The following is a 15009-nucleotide window of genomic DNA, read 5'->3' as shown; positions in this document are numbered from 1 at the left end:
ATACTTAAGTTTATGGGGAAACCTGAATCAAACCACCACAGCTATATACCTCTAATCCCAGCACTTGGGTGGCAGAGGTAGGATATCAGCAACCTAGACTACATAGTGAGTTCAGGCCCGTCTAAAGTGCGTTATGAAACTTAGCTAAAAGAAGAAAGGGGGGAGGAAAGGAGATAGGAAAGAAAAAGGTTAGAACTTTACATTACAACAAATTCCAATCAGATTAAAGTGCGAGATGTAAAACAAAATGAAAGCTTTATTAAAATGCTGAAAGCAGCAGCAGTGGGGGTTGGAGAAATGGTTCTATGGTTAAAGGCACTTGCTGGCAAAGTCTGACAGCCTGGGTTCCATTCCCTAGTATCCAAGTAAAGCCAGATGCACAAAGTGGCACACGCACTGGAGTTCATTTGCATGCTCATATTTTATATATATATATATAAGTATATATATATATAAATGTGTTTAAAAAGAAGCCATTGGTGGTCTGTGCCTATAATCCCACCACTCTACTTGCAAAGCACAATCAAATCACCTCAAGTTTAAGGCCAGTGTGGTCTACAAACCAAGTTCTAGGCCAGCCAGACTATCTAGCAAGAACCTATCTCCTAAAAACAAACAAGCTGGGAGAAAATATTGAAAGTACAGTACAGTTCTATAACTGTTTTTTTTTTGTTTGTTTTTTTTTGTTTTTGGTTTTTCGAGGTAGGGTCTCACTCTAGCTCAAGCTGACCTGGAATTCACTATGTAACCTCAGGGTGGCCTTGAACTCACCGCGATCCTCCTACCTCTGCCTCCTGAGTGCTGGGATTAAAGGCGTGCACCACCACGCCCGGCTAGTTCTATAACTTTTGAGTGGGGAGTTCTTTCCAAGGCACGCTCGAATTTGGAAGTCATGGAGGAACAGTAGGTTCTCCATCCAAACATGTAAAACCTCTGACAAGAAGATACACTAGGAATGAAGTCAGTGACCTTGGCCAAGGGATCTAGAAGCATCTCATTGTACTATCTCCAAGCTTGGTGCGGGGGGGTCCACAGATGGGAAGCGAAACATAAGTTGAGAGAGAGCAGGATCCCCTTCTGCCTTATCAAGTCAGAGAATCCGTAAACAAAAGATAGCGGCAGGTCTATAAACCCCTGCAATTCCAAGCAGTGATATCCAAAAACAATTGCAAAATAATGTTTTCCAACTGATGACAGAGTCCAGGAACAGCTAATATAATTTGCTGCCTCCATCCATTATTGAAGGAATTGCTGAATTTCATTTAAAGGTTAATGAAAATAAACACATGATGCTTTTCCCATCCAAGTTCACGACGACGGATCCCTAGCCATACAATTTGGGAGGATTCAGTACTCCAGGGAATGATCTTGACATAGCTTAGAGGACAAGAATGTGAAAGTGAAAAAACAAAATCTAGTCAAGTAGTTTGTCCCGTTGAGGTTGTCTAAAATTAGAAAAAGAAAAGCCGATCACTGTGAGTTCGAGGCCACCCAGAGATGAATTCCAGGTCAGCCTAGGCTAGAGTGAAACTCCACCTCAAACAAACAAACAAAACTAAAACATTAAAGTTAGAAAACGAAGCCTGGGGAGAAGGCTCAGGGGTTAAAGGCACTTGCTTGCAAAGCCTAACAGACAATATTCAATTCCCCTGTCTCCACGTGAAGCCAGATGCACAAAGTGGTGTATGCATCTACGGCTCATGAGCAGCAGCAAGAGGCCTTGCCATGCCCATTCTCTCTCTCACTCTCTCTCTTTCTCTGTCCATCCTCACAAGTATAAAAATATTTTTTAAGTTAGAAAAAGAAATAAAACCTCCAGAGTTAATTTACATGACCACCCAGCTCTAACCCTTCAGATCACAACAGAAATTCTGAGTAGCATCTTAACATGTCAGCCCAGGGGTGAGGAACTCCTTCCTCTGTGTCCAACTTCACATATCACAGGGATGAGAATCCCTAAGCAATGGGCAATGCTGGCCAGCTGAAAGCATAATCCCAAAGTATTGCCACGGGAAAGGAACCTAAACATTATATAGTTGTGATTTTATCAGATATATATATATGTAATCAAATACAGAGATGGCTGGAAGAAAACCAACAGTTTGCTATGAATGTCCTGTCCATAGAGAGAATCTGAAGCTACTTTAATTTAAGGTAATATTTAAGGCAATGGGCAGATTAAATACCACTTTTGCTTGCATCTCTGTATCCCTCCCAGGGCTTGGGTATCTTTTCCCTCTGTAGCCACAGGGGAAGCCAGAGCCCAGCCCTTGATTCTCTGTTCTCCAGCCACACACACTCCATTCAAACGCTTTCAGATGGGCTGATAAAACAAATCTAATCTCTAGCCAGGCCTCTCCTCCACGAATTCTTTCTTTTGTAGAACCGGCTTATTTTACTTCCCCACTTGATTGTCTAGTTATGACCTCCTGTCCTGACCACACCCACACAATCTGTTCCCTATCTTCCCCAAATCAGTAAACTACAACTACATTCCTTTGGCTGCATCAAAAACCTTGATGTCATCCTCTAAGAGCCAGTAAATGGTTATGAAAATTGGGCTAACAAAATGAGGCAGAATAATAAGATATCATTGCAGCTTTTAGGATAGCGCTTGGCAAACTAGCACACACAATGTTCAACAAAATACCTCAGACCGTCTCTCTCTTTCAGTTCCTCCACACCATTCATGAACCTTCTTCAACGCTAGATACTTCCACACTCCCTTGACTTGTCTGTAAAGAGTTTCAAATTCTGTGTGGGTGACAAGTCCAGATGTGGAGAACCAGCCTCGGTTGTCTCTAGAATGCCACTGATACCCTGGACTTGGAAAGTTAAAAGAATCCAAACTAGAGCTCTTCATAGCCTGTGGGTTTTTTGGGGTTTTCTTTGGTTTTGTTTTGTTTTTGCCCCTCATCCACTTCAGTTAAAGTCAAGCCTAAAACCTTACCTTCATCTTACCAAGTTCTTTCTTTTCTTTCTTTCTTTCTTTTTCTTTTTTTTTTTTTTTTTTTTTTTTTGGTTTTTCAAGGTAGGGTCTTACTCTAGTCCAAGTCCAGGCTGACCTAGAACTCAAAAGGCATGCGCCACCACGCCCGGCTCTTTTCTTGTTTTTAAAGAAACACTATTTTTGATTTTTCATTTACTTATTTCTATTCACAAGCAGAGAGAGAGAGAGAGAGAAAGAGATAAGGGGCACACCAGGGCCTCCTGACACTGCAAATGAACTCCAGATATATGCACCACTCTGTGCATCTGGCTTTATGTGGGTACTGGGGAATTGAACCCAGGCAGTCAGACTTTCACTATGGAGTCTCAGGGTGGCCTCGAACTCATTGCGATCCTCCTACCTCTGCCTCCCAAGTGCTGGAATTAAAGGCATGCCACTGAGCCAGCTCCCTCCCCCCCTTTTCTTCTTTGTTTCTTTTTTTGTTTGTTTGTTTGTTTTTTGGTTATTCAAGGTCAGATCTCACTTTAGTCCAGGCTGACATGGACTTCACTGTATACTCAGAGTGGCCTCAAACTCAAGGAGATCAACCTACCTCTGCTTCTTGAGGGCTGGGATTTAAAGGTGAGCGCCACCACACCCAGCTTCTCTTTCTTTTACACGTTTTGTCTATTTTTTTTTTTTTTAAATCAAATGCCGACTGTTCTTGTTTCAAACTACATCCTCAAATTGTGTCACTTTTCACAGTCCAAGCTACCATCAGCTCATTGCTGGTCATCTCCTAACTGGCTCCTCACTCTCCTAACCACACACAGACTTCACTTGTTTTATCATTATTATGATGATGATGATGATGATGATTATTGGTACAGACTTGAGCCTGGGACTTTGCACTTGCTACTACTGAGCTAAATCCCCAATATGTTGTCAGCCTTTAAAAAAAAGACCACTACACTCTGGCCAGCATGGTGGCACACGCCTTTAATCCCAGCACCCAGGAAGCACAGATAGGAGGACTGCGGTGAGTTTGAGGCCAGCCTGAGACTACATAGTGAATTCCAGGTTAGCCTCAGCTAGAGTAAGTCCCTATCTCAGAAAACAAAACAAAACACTCCTTGGTGTGAGGCCTATACTGGCCTTTAGTCTCACTCTTGAGATCCAAAGTTCTTTCCTCAAGCAAGGTGAATTTTTGTTTCGGGTCAATCTCTCTCTCTCTCCCCACCTAGAATTCTATTCAAGTCAAGACATCTCCCCTTTATCTACCACTGTATCTAGTGTGCCTTAAACTGTGCTGGGCATCAAGTTATTGCACAAAGAGAATAAACTGCTAACTGCGAGGTTTGGAGTGTGAAGTGGTAAGAAAGGAAAGCAATACTAACATTTATTCCACATTTCGTACTGTTTTGTGAAGAGAAGCCACTGTGAAGACCCAAGTCTTCAAAAATTTTAAAGAGAATAATTTAATTAAGCTCATTCACAAATGTAAGCTCTGTGTCATGACTGAGGGTTCACTAGAATAAGAAAAGAAAACCTGTGGGACTTTGGAGGCTAACTAAGGAGTTGAAATATGACATGAACTTCAAGAAAAAAATTCTGAAGTCATTATTTAGTCTGAATTGAATCAATGTCCCATTTTTGGCTGAAGCCTACTTCTATCCTTTTAAAGAGTACTTATGCTGTATCCTTTTTTCTTTTCTTTACTCTTTTTTACCGTAATAACACCAATTTCAATTCATAGCCACTGTGCGTTTTTAAGTCTCCACAAAGCACCCAGTAAGTCAGGACCTGTGTGAAGGAAAGCCGTTTCCCATAAAGCCTCCACATCTCGACCTGAAGATTGGCACCATACCAAAACGACCCAAGAAAAAGTTCAAAATGACCAACAAGAAAGTGATGAATTCTACCTGGCTAGAACCCCAGGCATGGAGACTATGTGGATTTGTGGCATATTTTTCTGTCTCCGATTAGTAATTGGAAATCCAGGCGTTTCTGGTGGCTAAAGTAAGTATCTGACAGTAAATCCCCCCACACCCCCCTTCTGAGACAGTCTCACTCTGTAGCCAAGAACTTGTGGTGATCCTCTTGCTTCTGCCTCCTAAACGCTGGGATTACCAGTGTGCGCCACCACATCCAGCAGCAGCAGATACCTTCTTGATGGGACTCATTCTGGAAGGAGGAAGTTTGCTGGGTGCTGGGAAAGGATAAATTAGCTTCAGCAAGCCTTCTTCCATGATCTAGCCCTGCACTTTTTTCTTTTTTGGTTTTTCGAGGTAGGGTCTCACTCTGGCCTAGGCTGACCTGAAATTAACTATGTAGTCTCAGGATGACCTCGAACTCACGGTGATCCTCCTACCTCTGCCTTCCAAGTGCTGGGATTAAAGGCGTGCACCACCACACTTGGCTATCACTGTACATTTTAACCAAGGGTCAAGCCCTGGGCTGGAATTACATTCATACTGCTTATTTTTGTTTTTGTTTTTTTTTGGGGGGGGGATTATGTTTTGTTTTATTGCGTTTTCAAGGTAGGGTCTCACTCTAGTCTCAGAGTGGCCTTGAACTGATGGCGATCCTCCTAAATTTGCCTCCCAAGTGCTGGGATTAAAGGCCACCACACTCAGTTTAGTACTGCATTTTAATCTTTTAACTTCTCTATAAACAGCCTTTACTTTCTATCTGAACCCTGAAAATAGAAAGCTGGGTGTGGTGGCTCACAACTTTTATCCCAGCACTCAGGAGGCTGAGGTAGGAGGATCCTTTTGAGTTTGAGGTCAGCCTAGGCTGGAGTGACACCTGCCTCAAAAAAAATAAAAATAAACCAGGTATGGTGCGGCTCACGCCTTTAATCCCAGCATTTGGGAGGGATCACTGTGAGTTCAAGGCCACCCTGAGACTATGTGGTGAATTCCAGCTCAGCCTGAACTAGCGTAAGACCCTACCTTGGAAAAATCAAAAATAGGGCTGAAGAGGTGACTTAGCGGTTAAGGTCCTTGCCTCCAAAGCCAAAGGACCTGGGTTCAATTCCCCCGGACCCATGTAAACTAGATGGACAAGGTGGAACAAGCATCTGGAGTTTGTTTGCAGTGGCTGGAAGCCCTGGTGTGCCCATTCTCTTTTACTTATCTGCCTCTTTCTCAAATAAGTAAATAGAATATTAAAAAAAAAAAAGTAAAATAAAAATTTAAAAAATCTGAAAGCAGGGCTAAAAGAACCAAAAAAGAAAAGAAAAGAAAAAAAAAACCCAACTATGAATCCCATTGGAGTTGGGAGAGGAAGAATGTAAGTTCAAATAGCCAAGCTAGAAAGGGGAGACTCTAGCCACTGTGTCCAGGCATTGGTTTCAAATATTATATTTGAAACACACTGTGCAAGGAATCCTGAAAATTATAGAATAAAATCACTGTTCCCCATGTGATGAAAGGTTCTGCATCTAGTCTTTTCTGTCAGCCTGGTAGACATTATTACTTGCTGAGTTAATTGTCTCCAAGACAGGTCTTTTTCCAATGGAATAGAAAGAAAAAGAAAAAGAAACCGTCAAGGCTTAGACCAAAGCTCGGATGGAGCATGGACATCACGACTCTGCTCTTGGATGCCTTGGAATATGGTGGGACATTTGCAACCAAAGAATCATGGTTTGGCATCTGTCACACGGCATATTCCTTTAGCTCAGGAAGGACTTTGGGCTGATTTTGTTGTGAATGATGTTTCTGCTGTTTGTGCCAAGGGAAAAAAGACTTTGGCATTCTACACAGTACATTAACACAAACCTACCCTTGATTTTGTAAGTCACACCTGAAAACCGGTTTTTTCAACCAAAGAAATGTTGTAGTTGCCTTGTAGAGAAAGGTATGGGTTTTTTTTTTTTCTATTTTCTTCCTACTCCTGTACTTCATATTACATTAAATAACAGGTTTTTGTTCTCAATGGATATCTCTCTATCTTGTTCTATTTTCTTTCTTTCTCTCTCTCTCTCTCTCACTCTCTCTCACCTTTTCTCTCTTTTTGGCTATAAACAGCTCACTCTAGGATCCTTGTTGGTCATCCCTCTCACAGGATACTATATTTATAATTTTGGCTCCTGCCATCATTTGCCACCTCCAATGCCTTCCTTCCTCTTCCTATTTCTGGAGAAACCTTCCAGCTATTTGAAATGCTGCCTCTCCCGTGAAAAAAATCTTTTCTCCCCCATGACTAAAGGCAATCTTTCTCCCACTTGCCTAGTGAATTTTATTTTATTCATTTTAACTGATACATAAATATATCAAAATTGTACATGTCAGTGGGATGTCATGTTCCTATATGTTGTATGACATTTAAAACCGGGCTATATGTTTATTCCTCATTTATTGCCTTTATGGTGAAAACTTCCACAATCCTTTTTTCTAGCCTTTTCTTTTTCAAATGTATTTATTAATTTGCATGGTGGGGGAAAACCAGGGTCTCTTGCTACTACAAATAAATACTTGTCTGGCTATATATGAGTGACTAGGGAATTGAGCCCAAGCCAGCACGTTTTTCAACCTTTACCTGCTGAGTCATCTCTCCAACCCTAGCTTTGGAACACACACTACATCATTGCTATCTGTTACTACACCACTGTGCCACAGGAATTTTACTTCTTAATTTCTCTCACCAGCTCTTCCTCTGCCCTTGTAATTCACTGGGCATGTCTCTCCCACTATGTCATAGGATCCTGGGGACTGCAATCCTGTCCGCTTTCTGTGTATATCCCCTCTTCCCTTTCAAGCGAAGTGAGAATTTTCAGGAATATGAGGATGACGGTATTTTCTCTTTTCTTTCCAACTTAAAAATTCTTTAAAATTTTTTTGTTTTGTTTTGTTTTATTTTTTGAGATAAGGTCTCACTCTAGCTCAGCCTTACCTGGATTCCACTATGCAGTCTCAGGGTTGCCTCGATCTCACGGTGATCCTCCTACCTCCGCCTCCCAAGTGCTAGGATTAAAGACATGCACCAACACGCCTGGCATTATATTTTTAATTTTTATTTATTTATTTAAGAGAGAGAGACAGACAGAGAATGGGCACACTAGGGCCTCCAGCCACTGCAAATGAACTCCAGATGTGTGTGCCACCTTGTGCATCTGGCTTACATGGGTCCTGGGGAATCAAAACTGGGTCCTTAGGCTTCCCAGGCAAGCACCTTAACTGCTAAGCTATCTCTCCAGCCCATTATCATTAACTTTTTAAGCAGGTTAACTCTTTCTCCTGTACTTAATAGCCCTCCAACTTTTTTTCATTGATAATTTTCATATATGTCCACAATGTATTTGATCATAGTCCCCTCCTGGGGCAGTATTTTCTTTGGGAAAGTTAGTGACAATGAGACACAATTGTGTGACACCAAAGAGCCTGTGCTTTCAACGAAGGAGGCCCGAGGCAGGAGGACCCCAGTTTCACCACTCAACCAGCCTGATCCTGGCAGTTGCTGACTCTCTGGGAATCTCAATTCCTTCATTGCTGAAATGGGAATAATAAAATGTATTAACAATAGGATTGTTGTGACAAGTAAACGAGGCAAATATAAAGGAGTTGGCACAGTGCCTAGCACATAGAAAAGATTTAATAAGCGGTAGCTATTTTCATAGTTATTACTATTATCCTTAGCATTTAACTTCTTTTCAGAGACCAGAATACTCTTACCACGTGTTAATCTGTTTAAACAAGTTGGGCTGGAGAGGACATCTGAGTAGTCCTGCCAATCCTGTCCGTCCCAAGGAGTATTCTATGAAGAGAAATCACTGTGTAGGAATTGTTGCCCAATGGAAATATGATGTGAGCCACATATGTAACTTAAAAAGTTTCTCTGTTAGCAAATTTAAAGGATGCAAGAGGAAATAGAAGCAAACAATCACAATATGCTTCTTTTGTAAAAAAAAATATATATATATAATATATTTATTTATTTATTTATTTGACAGGGAGAAAGAGAGGGAAAAAAGAGAGAGAGAAAATGGGCACACTAGGGCCTCCAGCCACTGCAAACAAACTCCAGACGCATGTACCCCATTGTGCATCTGGCTTACATGGGTCCTGGGGAATTGAACCCGGATCCTTTGGCTTGACAGACAAACACCTTAACTGCTAAGCCATCCCTCCAGCCCCACAATATGCTTTTTAAAAATGAAAGTTGTATATGAGATCATTCCTACATCTTCTCAATTGTTTTTTTTTTTTTTTCTTTTTTGTTTTTGTTTTTCTTTTGTTTTTCGAGGTAGGGTCTCACTGTAGCTCAGGCTGACCTAGAATTCACCATGTAGTCTCAGGGTGGCCTCAAACTCACGGCAATCCTCCTACCTCTGCCTCCCAAGTGCTGGGATTAAAGGTGTGCGCCACCACGCACGGCCTGTTTTTTTCTTATATTTCGCAAGATTTGGCCTTCCATTCCAGGATCTATTAATTATTTTTATTTATTTATTTAAAATTTTTTATTTATTTATTTGAGAGCAACAGACACAGAGAGAAAGACAGAGGGAGAGAGAGAGAGAGTGGTCACGCCAGGGCTTCCAGCCTCTGCAAACAAACTCCAGACGCGTGCGCCCCCTTGTGCATCTGGCTAACATGGGACCTGGGGAACTGAGCCTCAAACCAGGGTCCTTAGGCTTCACAGGCAAGTGCTTAACCGCTAAGCCATCTCTCCAGCCCTATTTTTTTTTATTTATTTGAGACAGAGATAGGGAGAGAGAGAGAGAGAATGGACATGCCAGGGCCTCTAGCCACTGCAAACAAACTCCAGATGCATGTGCCACCTTGTGCCCCTGGCTTACATGGGACCAAGAATCAAGCTTGGGTCCTTAGGCTTCGCAGGCAAGTGCCTTAACCGCTAAGCCATCTCTTTAGTGGCATGATCTATTTATTGATTTATTAGGAAAAAGCACAGAGAGAGACAGAGAAAGAGAGAGAATGGGCATGCCAGGGCCTCTAGCCACTGCAAAGGAACTTTAGACGCCTACTCCACCTTGTGCATCTGGCTTACGTGGGTACCGACTTACCTGGGTCCTTTGGCTTTGCAGGCAAGAGCTTTAACCATTGTGACATCTCTGAAGCCCCCATTCTAGGATCTTTGCGTGGTCTTTGCCCAGTTCAGCCTGGTAAGTTGTGGTGACTGCTGACGAGGACAGTTGCGTCATTAGCCTTTTCCTGCTGTTCCCATTTGATGTAGATAACACATTTCTCCCTATCAACCTGGACTGCGTTGCCAATCTTCTGACATTTATAGTGTCCTCACACAACCTGAACTTCATCATCCTTTCAGATGGGCAGTGTGCTTCTGCCTTAGAGCTTTGGAAAAAGGGGAAAGACACACCTGTCCTCCAAGTGTGAGAAAAGTATTGGAATGCCTTTTACATTTCTTGCTTCGATCTAAAGTCACAAACGGATTGCGTTTCCTTTTAATAGCTGCCAATCCAGCAGGGACTGCAAAAGGGCAAAGCCATATATTTCATTTAATTCGACATATTCAAAACATTGCAATTCTGGTTCAAAAATGAACAGCGAAACCGCTTCATGGTTAAAGGAGCTGACTGTGCAAGCCTGATGACCAGAGTCCAGATGCCCAGAATCCGTGGAAAGCCAGACACAAATAGCACACATATCTGCAATCCCAACACACCTATGGCAATGGGAAGAGGCATCCGGAGAATCCTCAAGCTTGCAGACCCGTTCATCTGACATGTACCGCAGCAACCAGAGAGATTCTGTCCCAAACCATACTGAACACAAGGACTGACACCCAAGCTTGTCCTCTAACCTCCACACACACCATGGCCCATGCAAACTTACACACACACACACACACACACACACACACACACACACACACACACGGCATTATTAGAACATGAAATCGATATAAATGCTCTTAATGAAATATTTGTAAATTCGAGGGAGAACTAAATTTTCAAAATTCAATGTGTACTTCTTTTTTTTTTTTTAATACAAAGGTAAAATACTTGTTTTCCAAGAAATAAAATAAATGCTAAGCTCTGGTTAAATGACATGATGCTGTAGACTTATCTTGGCACTGACAAAGTAAAACCTGAATGCTGTATCTGAATTAGACTTTTCCCTGGAATAAATGTGAGCACACACGACACAGGTGCATCCTGTCACTATGGGTTCTGACTTCACCTTCCCAGAACACTTGAGGGAAAAAGTTCCTAAGGCTCTGGTGAGTCCCAGCACATCACAGTTGCGGTGGGCCAGTTCGCTGGTACTCTTTCCAGCCAGGCCCATCTCCCCTCTTTAGGAAACCAGCATGGTCAAGACAGGACCACAAACTTATCTGTCAATAGGAACCTTCCCCAGCCATGGCATGGGCACAGGTAGACACCATGAGAACCCAGGCTGGATACCTGCCTGCTAGGCCCAACCCTAGGATGGACTTCAAAGTTCTGCACGAGGGTGCCTCATGACACACTCGTCTTTGGTGAGGCTGCCACCAGGTGCCCATGGTTTCTGGTCCCAACACGGCAGGGAAGGGGGAGTAAGAGCTGGCCACCGCCTGGCCATCTTTTTCTTTGGTGAGGTCATTTTCCTATGCTCCCTTGAGATCCACCTGCTGCCTACCATCATTTTACAGCCATCAGGACAGGCTGTGGCAGGCACCATGAGTGGCTGGGGTGCTGGAGGAGTGCTGTGTGGGTGGGCACCCCTGTCCACTACATCTGCTGGGTCCTAGGTCTCCGAAGGGAAGGATCACAAGGGCAGGGGAAAGGGTAAAGATGGCACAGGGGAGCCTGGACCATCTAGCTTCTCTGTGAGGGTTTGGTCTCAAGCTCTGAGAGGCCAGAGGACAAATCCTGGCATCTTACTTCTGTCTGGACATCCCCTGTCCCCTGGGCTCCACCATCCAGGAGCTCCTTGGGATCTCTGAAGAAGACAACCATGACTGTGGTGTTGTCGTGGGAGCCCTCCTCCCGGGCTTCAGCCACCAGCTCCTCAGCGACATGGAACCCACTGCCCTTCTGTGGACAAGGCTGGAGACTTCCTGGTGAGAGACGACATCGAAGAAGCCATCGCAAGCAAGCAGCAGGTAGTCCTTGGCGCATGTCAGCTCTCGGGAAGCTGCATCTGCCTCCCCAGACACGTAGGGCTTCTGGAAGATGTCCCCGATGGCTCTGGAGACAGCAGTCCATGAGAGAAGACAAAGCCACCCAGTGCTTCAATGTGTGCCTTCTCATCCTGTCGTTCAGGTTCATGTGGCTCCATCAACTTCACTACTTATCCCTGTTGTACCAGGATGACCTGGGAGCCCCCGAGCCAGGCAATGTGCAGAGTTGTTCCTGCAATGAGTGTGCACACGCCTTTGGTGCCACTCTGCAGTCGCTCTCTCTTGACTTTGCAGAGAAACATTTCATCGGTGCACTTGAAGGCTTCTTTGAGGGCTCCTGTGGGGTCTGTGGACAGCTCCGGATGATGGGCAGCATTAACGTGCATGTGGACATCAGCATACCTTGGAGCATCTACACCTCCATGATCATCAAACACAGCAAAGTAGGCATGGTCTACAGAGTCCGACAAGCCAAAGAGGTGGTTGAAGGTAGGAAGGGACACGAGCCGATCCTCCATCTTGCGGCGGGTATTCCGGATGGCATGGATGGAGACCAGCCATTGCCACTGTGGGGTCTGGGCAGTCAATGGAACCTGCTTCTTTCTGCTAGTGGCTACATACTTGCCAGTGCTGGTTAAAAAAAACTCCATGCAAGGCCTTTGGCATCTAGTAAGGTTACAGGAGCTTTCTCTTCCTCATCCACCTCTTCTTGTTCGGGCAACTTCTTGAATTCAGAAAGGTGTGTCTGTAGCAGCTGGGAAATGGCTTCATGGGTCAGAGATGCAGCTAATTGTGAAGGAGCATTCCTGCTGCTCAGGAAGCCCATTGCCAGTTCGGCCAGCTCGCCTTCTACTTCCTCCCGGCTCAGTGCTGTCCCGGGGGCCTTCCATGGCAAAGGACTCTCTGGGCTCAATGGGGCTGGGAAGTCTTGGAGAAGTGTGTCCAGGAAGTCTGGAATCTCTGCACCAAAAGCCCTCTGGCTGCGGTTTTCTGAGGCTCCCGATGCCATGCTCAGGGCATTCCAGCAGGGCTTGCAGCCAGGCTAGGGTGCGATGGTCCCCAGTCAGCCCTCACTCCTCGGCCTCGCACCTCCACCTGCAAGTCCTCTCTGCCTCACCTGCCACCCTGCCGTGGCGTTTGCCACGAGCCATCCCCAGTGTGTACTTCTTTACACATGAGGCAGACACCTAGATTCTGACACCACCTGCATTCAAGGGCTCCACAGTGACAAGCGGCGAGGAGCTGTCATATGGGATAGCTCAACTCCACAATACTAGATTTGAAAGCATCTGCCTCACAAAGGAATCACATGGGACCAGACTTCCACTGGATACAACTGGTGTCATAGGGCAATTTGCTTCTCTGAAAACTGAGTGGAGCTGGCACCACCCATCCTGGGTTCGGGTCTTGATGCTGGCATTTACTTGGTTAAGTTGGGGCAAACCATTTAATTTTGTTGTTTCATTCCCCACCTTCATCCTGACATTTAGCTAGGTCACAAGACCATAAAACAGGTGGCCAGCCTCAGTCCAATCGGTTTAATTACACTCACTGCTCAGGGGCTAAGGCCGAAGCACAAACCCCACGCATCCTGTTTGCAGTCCATTTTGTTCAAACAAGCCCCGTCTGTACAAGTTGCACGGGCTAAGATGTGGTAGTTGAGGTGTCTTTACACCAGCGCTGTGCGGTTCTTACGGCTCATCTCAAGTCACTTGCCTTTTTCCTTAGAGGTTATTTCAGCTCGTGGGACCTTTAGTCTTAGAATCTGAGTATTTTCAGATCCTGACCCAGTCACTCCCATATGTTGCCCTGGCACTTGGACCACACCCATGATCTAGAGGCTGGCATCAGAGAGAAGAGAGATGGGAGAGGAAGCCGGAAGAACCCAGTGGCTCCCACTTCAGGGTTATAATTGATGTGTAATATTTTTCTCATCTTGAGGCAGATAGAGAATGGGCGTACCAGGGCCTCCAGCCATTGTAAACGAACTCCAGAGGCATGTGCCACCTTGTGTACCTGGTTTACGTGGGTCCTGGGGAATCAAGCCTCGAACTGGGCTCCTTAGGCTTCACAAGCAGGCACTTAACCACTAAGTAATCTCTCCAGCCCTGTAAGATATTTTTTTTTTTAAGTAACATTCAAAGTAACACATCCCCAGGTGACGTTTCATACATACTAACGCATACATACTAATTTTGCCCTCATCATGAGATTTTATTTAAACAAAATGTTTAAAAGGTTTGAAACCCAGATCTTACCTCATCTTTCTTTCGGAGGAGAGTACCTCCTACAATATTTGCTCAAGCTTACCCAGATCACCTGAACCCCACCTAGACTTGGTGAGTTTTTCTCTATTACCATTACTACCTTTAAAATATATATATTGCTTATTTATTTGAGAGAGAGATAGAAAGAAGCAGACAGACGGACAAAGAGATAATGGGCACCTCCTGCCACTGCAAAGGAACTCCAGACACTTGTACCACTTTGTCCTTTACATGGGTACTGAGGAATCCAACCCAGGCCATCAGGCTTTGCAAGAAAGCACCTTTTTTCCCCATTGAGTCACCTCTCTTGCCCTTCATTATCTTTTCTGATTTCACTTGTTCATGCTAAGATTTTTTGTTTGTATGGTTTTTTCAAGGTAGGGGTTTCACTCTAGCCCAGACTGAGCTGGAACTCGCTCTGAAGCCCAGGCTGGCCTTGAACTCACAGAGATCCTCCTTTCTCTTCCTCCTTAGTGCTGGCTTTAAAGGCTTGCTGCGTCACCACGGCCAGCTCATGCTGAGATTTTGAAGCACTTACTGGACTTCAAGTAAGTCTCACAGAAATAAAGATGCTAGAGCAGAAGTCTATTGGCGGGACTGGTGGCCTGCCTTAATTTTATGTCACTGAGTACAGTTTTTCCTTGGTGGAGAGGCAGCTGAGTCAGGCTTCTTTGGGCCTCTTCTATGACCCGGAAGTGAACTGTCTCATGGGGGCTGTATCAGTTCCCT

General features: G+C 44.4%; 1 pseudogene; it reads right to left on the bottom strand.

Annotated features, from left to right (window-relative positions):
• Nucleotides 1-11708: 11708 nt before the first annotated feature.
• LOC101605290 lies at nt 11709-13022 on the bottom strand (annotated as a pseudogene).
• Between the last annotated feature and the right edge of the window lie 1987 nt (nt 13023-15009).

Source organism: Jaculus jaculus, chromosome 13 (genome assembly GCF_020740685.1).
Source record: "Jaculus jaculus isolate mJacJac1 chromosome 13, mJacJac1.mat.Y.cur, whole genome shotgun sequence".
NCBI classification, from domain to species: Eukaryota; Metazoa; Chordata; class Mammalia; order Rodentia; family Dipodidae; genus Jaculus; species Jaculus jaculus.
The sequence above is the reverse complement of the archived record's forward strand: the minus strand, read 5'-3'. Positions and strand labels throughout refer to the sequence as shown.